At 35.2% G+C, this 13,985-nt stretch overlaps 1 long non-coding RNA gene across 1 annotated transcript; it reads left to right on the forward strand.

Annotated features, from left to right (window-relative positions):
* Positions 1-1,162: 1,162 nt before the first annotated feature.
* LOC135293937 (uncharacterized) lies at positions 1,163-13,610 on the forward strand. Its single transcript, XR_010356055.1, has 2 exons — positions 1,163-3,088; positions 7,361-13,610. It is a non-coding gene; the product is annotated as an uncharacterized LOC135293937 (long non-coding RNA).
* The last annotated feature ends 375 nt before the right edge of the window (positions 13,611-13,985 follow it).

Below are 13,985 nucleotides of genomic sequence, written 5' to 3' on the forward strand. Positions count from 1 at the left end.
GTTCACTGGGCTCACATCCCACCTCTCCCATGGGAGCCCCATAGGCCTCACCTGAGCCCTCCACATTGCAGAGCCTAGCCACAGTTCTGCCAAGGCCAGGGCATCTTATCCCCCCTTGAAATACCCCTTGAAATATCTTCACCTTCCACTTAGGGCCTCAGTGGATCTGTTTCCCAAGTGCAGTTTCCCTTGCATTGCCAGACAGTGCCCAGGAGCCAGGGCAGAAACAGATCCCCATGGCTTGTCCAAGGTGAGTAATGAGGCCTCCAGCCTGGACACACCTGTGCTGGCCCTGACCATCCCAGAATCCCCTGCACCTTGGCCGGTCCATCTCAGTCTCTTGGAGAGCTGGGCTAGGCTGGTCTGGGCTGGATCTTGGCATCACATTGCATCACATCAATTCCATTCCATTCCATTCCATTCCATTCCATTCCATTCCATTCCATTCCATTCCATTCCATTCCCGTGTAAGTACATTTTGCAGCCTCAGCAGTCGAGTCTGAGGCAGAGTTTAGCAAGGGAAACCACTTTGAATCTTGTCAATCTGTGGGAGAGTCTCCCTTAAGCCTTTGAATAGTCACACTTTCCTGTTCTTGCCCTTCCTCTTTCCCTCAGTTTCTGCACAGATTTTTGAGGTGACTTTGGGAGTGAACCTTACCAACAAACTTCATCACGTGAACTTTTATATTAACCCTGCTTTTGCTGATATCTTTTTCTGGCACTCTTTTGTGACACACTGTTGTCAACATGGTGCACATCACCTGAAGCTTTGTACATTTGTGTTGTGTGTCTCTGGCTTTGTTTCACTCAGTAGAGTAAAAGGGTCTCCTCCTAACCCAAATATTTCTGCGCTTCTGTAAAGCCCTGACTGAAGCATTTCAGATTAAATTAGCTGCTTACTTGAACCCTTTCTGGCACTGTTCCCAGTAGGATAGAGCAGCAGTGAGCACAGGTGACTCTAATAGAGTCACAGAAGTGTTAGTGTTGGAAGGGACCTCTGGAAATCCCCCAGCCCAACCCCCCTGTCAAGGCAGGGTCCCCTAGAGCAGGGGACACAGGAATATGTCTGGATGGATTTTAAATATCTCTGGAGAGCCCACAAGTTCCCTGGGCAGCCTGTTGCAATGCTGTGCTACCCTCACATCCTTGACATGTTGTGGAGTTGCCCCCACGGCCATGCTTGGCCATCTCTCTGGGGAGGTCCCTGTGCCTGGCTGTGTTTGTCATAGCCCCTCTATGCAAGGGACTCCTGGCCCAGGGTCTGGCAGCTGAGGAGAAATGGCTGGGTCTTGGAAGAGCAGCCCCGTGGCCTCACAGTGCACTGCACCTCACCTAACCACTTGCCGCACCAGGTTTTAGACTTACCACCCTTACTGAATTTCTTCAGCAAGCAGTAGGTTACATTCAACAGGAAACATTAATTTTCTGGGATTCTTCACTGTCAGCCACCTCCTGCCATGGATTTTTACATTTAGTTGGAGGACATGTTTCATATCTGCCATGTGTGATGAACTCTGGCTTTGTGAAAACCTGTGGTTCTCTATCTCGAAGTTTTCTTCAGCTGTCAGAAGGATTTTGTCATCCAGTAAAGTAATCTCCGTCTATTACTGAAACTCAGATTGAATCAAGTCAGTGGAAGTGGTTGGATTTTCTTCAGGTTTTTCTATAATTAGTCCTGCAAGAAAATTATTCATCCTTACAGGTAAAGTGCACAAAATGCCTATGTTTCATTGTTCAGTTCTTTCTACCATGAATATTATGGAAAGAAAAAAACCCCATCACATTAGATGCAGATGACCCATGTATTTTCTTTTTTATTTTCACTTCAGAAATGTATCTATGAATGTATTACTGAGATATCTTTGCATATTCATTGTTTCTAAAGATTTCACAGCCGAACACTTGTAGATTCAGAAGACTTAAGGTTATCTATTTTAAATTTTTATAGCTATTACAATAGGTGTTGCAGGAAAACCTGGAAGTCTTAATAATCAGATAAGATAAAAGCAAGATGGCTGCATTTCCCTCAAATTTAGATGCTGAAATCCATAGCTAAAATAGTGACTTTAGGCTCCACTTATTGTCAATGGAGACTAATAGGCTTCTTCAGGATGTGATCTATTTCTTATTTAAAGGTTTACAATTATATGAACAGCCTTTGAAAATTATGTATTTCTCTCCACTGACTATGAAGCAGTACTGGGATAACTAGGTTAGATATAGATGTTGACATGGCAGATATCCACATTTAATCAGTTGAACATCAGTTACAAAAAAAGAAAATTCTTGCCCCAGTGAATTTGCTATCTAAATAATAAAGGGGGAAATTGAAATTAAAAGTCATTAAATAGCTTGAAAAAATCAGAACCTAAAACATCTCCTGAGTCCAATGAAAAGGTTTTAAGCAGAAGGCTGTATCTGCTTCAATTTTCAGTATTCAGTTGTTCTTTCAAAGCTTCTTTGGCACCCTGAAAAAGTTCTCATACACTGCTATGTTGATGGCAGTTTTTCTATGTTTATTTTGTAACTTATTCTATTGTACTAAAAATGCTGTTTGATTCACTTCTACATGGAGACCTCATAAAAAATTGAAAGGCTTCAATAATTTTAAATCATTCTACACTGCATATAGAGATTTAAATTTCAGTGCTATTTTTTTATTAGCACTTTAATTTGGAAGGTACTAGGCTTCTACAAGATTTAAAATTATTGGAGCATTTCAAATTTTTATAAGCTTTCCAGTAAAGATGTGACTATGGTTCTAGGCATATAAAGTGTAGGACAATTTAAATTTAATCTAAATTATTTAAATGCTTCAGACTTCAGGGAGATTTTCAATCTCTCAGACTGGGATCCATGTTCAGAGACTAGAGCACTCTTATAATGCAAAGTGCTTTCATCATTTTAAAGACCTGTGGGCAGCATTCTGAAAAAGCCTTTTTTATTTTCAGTTTGTTAATTTAAATTATTTGTTTTCATCTGCAATGTATGGCAAGGAAAAAAGGTGTAATAAGATCATAAAGGGAAGTCTGTTTCCTCTAGAAGATGTTGGATAAAAATGAGCTTTTCTTCTGAGATACATTGTGAGGTAATGTGAAGAACACCATTTATTAATGTACATTTTGAAATTTACTCTAAGATGTTACACATTTTATAGTCTCACCTATGTCCATTTATATTAGGTATACTCATTATCTTACCATATCAAAGATATTTAGCTTCCATTTTCAATCTTTTCAAGACTTAGTTTCACATGGGGTGTCCACCATCTTTTGTTTCTCATTGGTGGGGAACACCTGTTTGTGGGTAAAAGACCTTCTCTTTTTGTATGCCTTTGCTATTAATATTGATGTTATTATGTTTATCTTATTCCATAGCTTTGCTCTTTCAGGGAATTGAGGAGTGGAAAGGGAAGCCGCTTATCTAGAGTTGAATTTTCAAATAGTGTTAAAGTCGGTACATAAAGTTAACACTGAAAGGTGTAGGAATCACTAATTTTGTAGAAATGAGCTTTTAGATTCAGATTGAGAAAAAGTTACATGAAATCTTTTGTGCATGTGTTAATCAAAATGCATCAAGAGCTACCAGGAAGTAGTCAATTGTGATAGTAAAGCAAGGCACTAGAAACTCTTGAACTAGATCAAACCAGTGGCAAAAATGCTGTCTTTGATCTCCCAGGTTCATGGGTCAGATCCAACCTGGTAGAGGACAGTCACATAATTTACACCCCTAAACCAGAAAGAGCCTTAAAGATATATTATTTGAATCACTAAAGGACCAGAAGATCTAAGATGATTCTTTTGAGGTGAAATAATTGATAAAGCCAATTCTGTCATTTTTTAATAAAAGAGCCTTTTAATAAAAGGCCTTCTGTTTGAATAGAATATTACTGTACAATCCCTGGTAAAGCCTGTTTACCACCCACCTGGCTCAAATGCCCGTAGGACACATGGAAAATACCTATGCTAAAAAAGCTGCTGACCATGTAGAGTAGAAATAGATAATTTCTAACAGGCATTTGAAGCACAATCCTTCTCCATTAATGAAGCAAATGGAAAAAAAAAAGAAACAAAGTATATTAACTTATGAAGGAGTGTGATTGGCTTTCATTTTTGCAAACTCGAGGACCAGATTCACTGATTTACTGTAAGTACTTCAGTTGCTTTTCTGTACAGAGACATCATGAATTTGGTTTAATGGCAAAACACTAAACTAAGTCTACAGCTGTGTTCTGTTCTAAGAGTAGTATAAACCATCTGGAGAATACTACTAAATGTCACCCACAGAATCAAGTCCATATTCTCAACTGCCTTAATTTTAGTTTTTTCTAGTAATGCCAGTTTATACCATTGTGAATATGTATAAGAATCTTCATTAAGTCATTTTTGCTTAAATCAAATTTTGGTTAAATGAAGACAAGATGACAAGCTGAAATGATTATTCAGTTCTAATTGTTGTATGAAATATGCAACAAAAGTTCTAACTAAATAACAAATCATCTCAACAAATCTGTATAATACAGAAAAATCCTTGTCTCAGGGTTCCTGCACTGAGTAAACCTGATGGATCACTGATAATGTTATAGAGCTACAAAATAATAGAATATCCTGAGTGAGATATCTATGTCCATAATGAACTAAAAGGGTTTTTTTTAGGACCAAAAATGTGGGGAAAGTCTACCATTCTTGTATCAAAATGAAAGAAAGGACAAAAGTTTAAAAAGAGAAGTTTAAAATAAAATGCAGAAAAGATGAGACAGAAGTTGACAATAAACTTTGTGATAATATGTCCATGCTCACAAAATCAGACGACGTTTATGCTACATTTTCGCCTTAGAGGTGGAATAAAGATATTTTCAAGATTCTAAAATTATCACTGAAGTCATAATAAGCTGAAAAAAATCCAACAAAAAAAAGAAAGCCACAAACCAAGTCTGTGTTCCCAGGCATGTTTTCTGTTCACAGAAAGCAAAGGAAGAATATGAGGTGAGAGAAAATCTTGTTCCACCATCCCATCAATGGTATTGACAAAGGGTACTCTTTGATTTAGTTTTTCCTACTAATATTTTCCAACTTTGTCTTATTCATGTTAACCAGAATAAAAAGTTTCCAACCATCATAGCTGTACTAGGAATTGATAAAATTGTGCATATTACCTATGTATATATGTAAATAAAAAGTTTGTATATGCATGAGATTCCTAATTACTACATTTAATAATAAATGTTGTCCCTTATAGTTTGAAGAATTGCTTTGTTTTTAAGATATTTTATTTGCACCTGTAGTTGTTTTTGTTTTGGTTTGGTTTGTTTTTTTTTTTTTGGGGGGGGGGTCTGGTTTGGTTGGGGGGTATTTTTGGGTTTTTTGGGTTTTTTGTTTTGTTTTGTTTTGTGGGGTTTTTTTGTTTTGTTTTGGGGTTTTTTGGTTTTTGTTTTTTTTTTTTTTTAATTTGGTAGAAATCTCTGATTATATTTGTGAGGAGAAATTTCACTTTGACTAAAGAGAAATTGTAATCAGCAAATTAATTCAGTTTATAAAATTTCCAGTGAACAAAATTTTCTCATTTTCTAGCAGATGATTTGTTTGGTGATTGATTGGTTCTCAATTTTAAATTAAATTATTACTTTAGAAGAATCTGAGGATTTTTAGGGAGAAAAGCAACAACAGAAAAATGGCCAAATAAGAAACATAGACATGTATTTGCTTGATTTTGCACAAGAGCGGAAATCAGCACCCAGTTTCACTTGATTTTTTTTTTTTTACTTAAAAAAACCCCAAACTCTAAAAAATTTCACTACAGCAAGGAAAGTAAAAAATGGCAAAATATTTCAAAGACATTTTTTGTTATACAACTCTGTATTGCTGTGTAAAATGTTCTTCCTTAAGTCTAATTATCCATTATTCAATCAAGCAAAATGGCAAATGCAATCAAGGTTCATTGAAGTAACCAAAAATTCCAGTCAATAAACTCAGGGGGGTAAGTACAGCACCTATAAAATCTTGTAATACACACAGTAAAAATGCTTGTGTGTTGTTAGAGTGGTACTCATCTACAAATTTTAAATTCCTTATATGCATTAATTCAGCTTTGCTGATAAATTTGTTCTTTTTTTGCCCTGAATTTCCAGTAATATTGTGAAACTTAAAATGTAGTGAAGGGACAGCTGATTCTTTAAGAGGTAAAGTTCTCCTGCACAGACTATGATAAGATCTCAAGCTTTTCCTTATAGATTTTCTTGTACAAAATATTAGCTAAGCAATCTGTGTTTTGGTTTTCCTTTATTTGCATTGCCTTTTTGCTTATGAGCTGTTTTGTTCTTGCACTGCTAATTTTTTCCCTTATAATGCTTTGTATTTTTAATAACAAATGTTTTCAATTTATTAAAATTTGAAAAATTTGCTTTTCTGTCTTTTATACTATGATTTAAATTTCTAGTGTAATATCTGCTCTACTACTGTCCCTCTGTAAAATGCGATGAGGACAGCCACAATCCTACTTTTCAGTTTGGTTATTTATTATGAGATTAAAATTACTACAGGTTCCTGTACTACAGTCCTATCTTAGACAATCCACCTGGCTGTTTGTCTCCTTGCAATCTGCTTGACTTGGTTTGACATCTTCAGCAGGTATCTGTAAAACTGTAGTCTGTGTGGTCTTCAAGGAAAAAATCATCCCTCTACAACAGCAGATATACTATTCTGTTTTACCATGATTACTATGACTCTTAGTCCCAGTATGTGAAATTTAGAAGTTACCCCTTCCAAACATCCTTTATCCACAAAAGTTATTTACCTTATGTGGCATCAAATGCATCAAGAATTATAAAAAGGTATCATTCTTTTTTTCTATAAAAGCAATAGTTTGGTGGAATATTGTGTGGTCTTCACTAAAGAGTATTCCTGAGCACTGTAACTCTATTGCTTATGTACACATATCGCTAAATGCTTTAAATTGTTTTAATTATTTATTAGCATGGTTTTGTTTTTTGGTCTCCAGCCATTTCCCAAATAATTTATATTAAGCTCTTGAGAGTTAGGGTGGGTTACGGACCACTCCAAATACACAAATTAGGAGAGTCTATACTATCTCTGGAGTGTATAAAGATTTAATAGTGTGGATTCTAGCTGTTTTGAGTTAGCTGATGTGACTCAGAGAAAGGGCCCTGGTGCTTTTAATATATTCCTTTAATTCTTTGAGATGTGATTTTCAATTTATGTGTTACAGAGATTTATGCATAAACCTCTACAAAACTGAAGGATTTAATTTGCTGGGAAAACTATTTTTAGTCAGGATTATTGCTCAACAATTTGCCCGACCATTAGTTTCACCCTTCATAAATGCTCTGTTTGCTACTTTCCAGGGGAGAAAAGGATTTACTAACACCCAAAAGACATCAGTGTTTCTGATATGCCTTATCAGGTGCCTATTCTCTGAGAGAAGCTAGTACTGTGATTATCTGGCAAGTTTGTGGATTACAGAAAATCCCTTGGAGGAAGTTGTATGCATGACTGTAGCCTCAGGAGAAAGGAAGGGCATAAGAAAAAACCTCTCCTCTGACCAGCATCTACTTTACAGAAGGACAAGCCTGAGGACAGTCATTTTTTTTGGAACTGAATCCTAGATGAAAGAGCAATCCCAAAATAAGACACACTCTATCTAGTCAACTTTTCAGCTGAACTGAATAAAAAAAGGTCTTTGGATCAGAACTAAAATAAAGACAGTCAGACACACTCATTTCCCCCTCCACACACCCCTTATAGTTTTTTCTTTGAACAGAATCACCCCATTAAGATTTGAAAAGCAGTACATGTTAGGAAGTCTTCATGCATGTTATGCTGTTAGTCTAATATCAAAAATTATTTCAAAACTTATGGTCCTAAGTAGAAGTATTGCCCACTTCTGTAGGGTGCCTAATCCTTGCATTGCAATGTATGTTATTATTGTTGTTGTTGCCATTATTCATATTGAAATGAATATTATTAATAATAATATCAATATTGGTATTATTTTGGCCTGGAAAACCCAATTATTTAAATGAGTTTACATTCTGTTATTCTAAGTTTACTGTTTCTCTTTGCTGCCCTCTGGACAGTTAGACACAAAGTGTTAGAAGCATTTGGATGAACTTTGGGTATGCTATTCTAATGAAATGTTTGGCATTAGCACCTATGGGTTCTGCTATACAAAGGACACAAATATGTGGAAAGGACACAGAATACGAAGAGGAGCTAAGCAGAAAAAGGAGCAGTGGAAAACTGGAAACTTCATCAATCCATGCAGATCACCTAGAGAAGTTTCTCACTGACTAGTTGCAGTGCCTTAGTGTGAAAAGTCCTGGAAATCTTCTCTCATACTCATTGTCCTGGGGACCTGCCCAGAAATTTGCCTGGCTCCTCAATTGTTGTGGCTTTGAGATTAATTTTCTTTCTTAAAATTCAGTGCTCAGGTACCATAGTGCTAAGTAAACTCATTAATTATTTATCTACATTCTACTAGTTCATTGTAGCTGTTCCACATTTCACTCTTTTTATCAAATTTTCAATCAATTCCTCTCTATTTGCAAGTAGGTCAAGGATGGCTTCTCCTGTGGTTAATACATGGTTGGCTGTCTTCATTTACTAGGAGATAATTCCTCTGTAAATGGTTTTTTGTGATTCTGAGTACCTTGAGATTTTGTCCAGGAAATTTTCATTCCTGCAAGTCTCTAGTCACATACCATATGTCATTTCTTCTTTGTTTTTAATTCCTTGCAACTTTACCTAAAAACTGAATCATTGCATTTGTTAACAAGGGTTTGTGGAGTTCTCACATATGTAGGCCTGCAGTTTTCAAATGGCTTAAAGGAATGATACACTTACCTTTGCTTGGGTTTGTTTTGAGTTGTTTTTTGGTTTATTTTTCTTTTATAATGGAGTAAATTATATCTACCCAATGATGAGACGCTATTTAAAATCCTAATAAGAATTCTGATTCCAACTAACTTTTTGTTTATACACCCAATTGCCTCTATATATTGGAATTCTAGTTGCAAGAATAATTTTTCATAGGCACACTTTCAATGGAGCACATTGTGTTATTGTAATACCATCATTTAATAGTATTTTTGTGTCTTTCTGTTATCTTCTCTGTTCTGTTTTTGCAATTATCAAAGGATGTATTTTGTTATTTATCTTTTTTTTTCATCCAGATTTTTTCACCATGTACTCTGTATAAGATTCAATGTTTTATTAGTAACAGTTTGGATTTCCAGTATGTACCAGATGGAGTTAAAAGGAAGCTATTTTTCCCTCTTCAAACTGCTAACAGTTGTTTAACAATTTTCAGAAGAAATGTACCAATTCTGAACTTAGGTTAAGTAGTCATATGTCAAAATATGGTAAGTCTCAGCTCAGACTACTGCAACATGCAAGACTTGCAGCTGTTATCATTAATAATACAGAACATGGAGACAATTGTAATATCTGTTGAAATCCTCAGTATCATAGAAATTATGATCAGCAAATCTTTGACATGATTATTTCATCAGTCTATAGTTTGTGAATACTAATGAGATATACTTTTGACACAGGCATCATGTCTGAACTAAAAAGCCATTACTGAAATTATAATATAAATTAAATGTGGAATGAAAGGCTAATAATGAGTGTACCAGATGTTATACTCTGAATGCTTAGAATATTTATGGACTGTTCCAGTCAGATGGTGGATGCTCTGGACACATGGAGCATTTGCGAAATACAACATCAGAATATACTGAATAATACAGTACGATACAGATGTTTTCTAAGGGATGGTAGTTGCTGCATTCCTGACTAAGCACTGGAAAGAAAATTGGAATTTCAGTCATGTGGAAAAGGGATGTTGGTGCATATTCTACTACTGGTTAAATAGCATTCATCTTTTCACTGATGACTGGAAAATAGTACTACTTTTATCTCATTCAAAACCAGAGATACAGAGGAAGAAAACAATCAAAAGACACAGCCAAGCATTTTTGAGCACCTATTAACTGAATTATGGAATAAATCTGTCAATATTCTGTGTGTTAAATCATATTCTTAAATATATGCAAAACTTATTTAATGCTTTAGTGTATGCTTCTTTTTGCTTTTGGTTTGCCCCAGATAATGTCTGTGCAATTTGGGAAGTTGTCTTGTCACTGATTAACTCTGAGAAGCAAACAATATCTGTGTGTTATAAAAAATAGTAGGCAGTAGGAAGTGAGAAGTGTAGCTGTAAGTGGCCTAAATTTTTGTGTCTAGCTGAAAAGCACACATTCCATCAAGAAAAATCATGACCAAAGACTGAGATCCAACTGTAAGTACTCCAATGAGATCATGAAAAAATGAGAGGGACAAGTGACTTTGACATTTATCAGTACTTCATTATTTTTCCTCAAATCCTGGAACTCATTAATCTAAACTAAAGACTGTTGGCTATTTTTTAGTGTTGCACTGCTCCTTGCTGAACTTCATGAACTTCCTATCAGCCTATTTCTTCAGCCTGTTGAGATCCCTCTGGATGGTTACACAACCATTAGCGGTTTGGTGTTGTTAGCAAACTTGTTAAGGGTGAGCTCTGCCTGATCATCCAGATCATTGAGGATGTTAAGCAGGACTGCACCAAGTACTGACTGCTGGAGTACACTGCTAGTCACTGGTCTCCAACTTGCCTCTGTGCCTCTGGATCATGACCCTCTGGGTCTGTCCATTCTTCCAGTTTTCAAAGCACCTCACTATCTACTTATACTGCCATACATCATACTCTATAGATATCTTAAAGGAGACAGTGTGAAAGATACTGCTGAAATTGGAGTAGATAATATCTACTGCTCTACCCTCATCTGCCAGGACAGTAATTTCACTATAGAAGATGCAGCTTTTTGAAGTGCCGTGTGTTTGCTGGTAAAATACAAAAGACAAATTCTAGTCTATTAAAAAATTTTCAGGGAAAAAAGCATGGGAAATTATTTTAATTAAGAAGAATGTCCAAATGATATTGTGTCTGTTGTAAAAGTTAGATAGAACGGGTTTGGGGTCAGAGATTAAAGTTTTTCTGGATCCTGTAATGAATTTGGTGTGGGATGAGGGATGTCTGGATGAAATAATATCCTCCACCATCAGGGACTTATAGAGTGCTACTAGAATGTGAAAAGTAACTGAGGTTTCCCTTAGAATTATGTTCCAGAGGGAATTTCTAACAATTTCTAATTCTCTGATAAAGACAAACAAACACCACTGTATCTAAAAAAAAAAGGCTGTCTGTCATACAATAATATTTGGAGTAAATGCTTAAACTCCAAGAGTTCCGATGGGGTGTATCACAGTCATTAAATGAACACAGAGGGAAACAAATCTCAGAGCTGGTCATTAGCTAAAAGTTCTGAGAAGTAGACTGCAGTTACAAAAAGTCATTGAGGAAACTAAGTCTCATTCGACAGTGAAAAAAATAACCCAAAATCCTGAACGCCTTTGTGAATCTTGGCCTGAGGCAAAATTGGTTTAAACTATCTCTTTTATTCAGGCTGTGAAAGATTTTGAAATGGACTTATATTACTCTGGAGACAGATGCCAACCATCCATTTATAAGGTGTCCTAATATGATACTTTTTCAACTCCATTTCTCACAAATTTTTCACTATTCATGAAACTGTAAAAGGTTATTTCAGACCAAGAGAAGTAAAGACAATTTTCTAGCAGGGCTGTTGGGCTTGAGGGTTCAGAAATGCACCTGAGAGGTGAAATATCTAGTTCAAAGACTTAAATTTAGTGTTTGCTAAATACAAGAGAGAATATGTATTACAGAAAAGGTTAAATTGAAAAGGTTGTGATAGAATTTGTTTTGGATAGGTTTCTTTAAAGAAAATGTCTTATAGACCCAGTTCTTATGAGTGAAAAATAAGAACCAAACCTCTAGTGCATGTTTAGATATACTCAATAAATTTCATAGCTATTTAACTCTTTAAAATGGGAGTGGAAGTGGAAGTTTAATATCTTTATTTAAGCCAATATAGTAATTTACCAAATATTAGGAATAATTACTGCTGTATTCTCTGGCAAATAAATAGTTGGCCAAAATGCAGAGTTTTAGCTCTTTTTCATCCATTGAAATTACATAGCTAGTGAAGTAACAGAACCAATTTTTCTGAGCCAAGTAAGGCACTGCTGGTCTGTTATGGTTTGCAATTATGATTTTGATTTATTTGATACAAAGTTGATGAGTTTGAGGTTCATTAGGATTTCTTTTGAATTACCTAATCATTTGGTGCAGACCATTCCAGAGCCAGCAGATTATATGATAGAGTTTTGTCATTATTAGTCTGAGCTATACTTGAAACAGCGTCCTAGATCTAAAAAGTGTCCATATTATATTTCCAGTTCCCTCAATGAAACAACTCCTGCAGGGTTCATACTTAGCAATAACAACAGTTATATTGAGCAGAAAAACTATAATTTTGTTTGGGTTTTTTTTGTTTGGTGGTTTTTTGCCTTTCTTAGGTAAATTTGTTGCCACCAGCTTTCATATTCACATCTTACAGACCTTTAGGTAATAGGGCTTGGATCAGAAAGTTGTATTCAAAAAAAATAACAAGTTTCTGAGGATTATTTTTTAACTTCATATTAAGGGGCTTTTGGTGACAATAACAGATTTTAAGGCTTAACAACAAAGCTAGAAATTATTTTTGTTCACAATTATGTTCACTACTTTCCAATGAAGTAATTGGAAAAAAAGTCGTATGCTAACATTTATAATGCTGCAAGGTTTGGGACTTGTATAAGGCAAATCTCCATATGTTTTCCTTCCATAATAATTTACTCTAGAGGTTGTTCTTTTGTAACATTAACTATTTTTTTAAACTCTAAAAGTGGGCAAAGCAGCTGTAAACAGCAGAAAACCAAATCTGTAATCAGATGGTTACCTTGGAATTCAAACTACAGAATTTATGAGTGGATTTTACTGTATGAAGAGATGATGTGAATGGTACCCATGTTGCCTGTTGTGACAGCATTTATTTAGACTACATGGAGATGAATATTAAGAGGAACAAAGAATGATATTCATACAGTCTGACCTGTTTGAATTTTGAGGAACAGGCACGATTCTAACCAAGTGACCATCCAGCCTACACTTGCATTAATACTTTGTATACCATAGAAGCTTATCATGTAGAATAGTTGACAGAATATTTCTCAACACCATATAGGGGCATCCACACTATCGACAGATGCCATGGCCTTATATGTTAATTCAAACTCCATACATATTTATTAATGAAGAATTAATCCAAACTCCATGTGAAACAGAAGTTCTTCTAAAAAGGAGGAAGTTGATATGTGACAGAACACAATGCAAGTGTAAACTAACTTAGAGGTATTGCATACATTGGGGCACTGAGAACTGAGAATGTGAATTTTCTATGCTGAGCAATATGCAGCATTTTACACTAGGCCTGGTTCTTTTGCTAATTTTAATACTTGTATAACAAATATACTATGATTTTTATATTGATTTTATTTTGTCTTTTTTTTTCCTGTAGTTATTTAAATATTCTGGTGGATGTTTATTAAGACCTACACTAAAATGCTTTAATAAATAATATTAACATCTTATCTCGGGTTTGTGGTTTTTTTCACTATGTATGTCTGACTAAATAAGTGTCCTGAGGACATAATCCTTTAAAATAAACTATACAAAAAACATTTTTTTCGGGACTGGAGACAAAAAAACCCCGAATATTTCAGCTATCTTAAAGGCGATCATTAAGAAAACTAAGAGCAATTTGAAATTGGTATCTACACGTTTTCATTTACATTACATAAATTTCATGGGCATCTATAAGTAGGAAATTGTACTCTAAGCTCTCCTGCACTTTCTGTTAGTCTAGGGTATTTTTATTAATAGTATGAGAAGATATTGAAATGGGCAATTTAACATTGGTAAAAATCAGAATACAGAAATTAAAGATGCAATTTCCTAAATATAAA

Source organism: Passer domesticus, chromosome 2 (genome assembly GCF_036417665.1).
Source record: "Passer domesticus isolate bPasDom1 chromosome 2, bPasDom1.hap1, whole genome shotgun sequence".
NCBI classification, from domain to species: Eukaryota; Metazoa; Chordata; class Aves; order Passeriformes; family Passeridae; genus Passer; species Passer domesticus.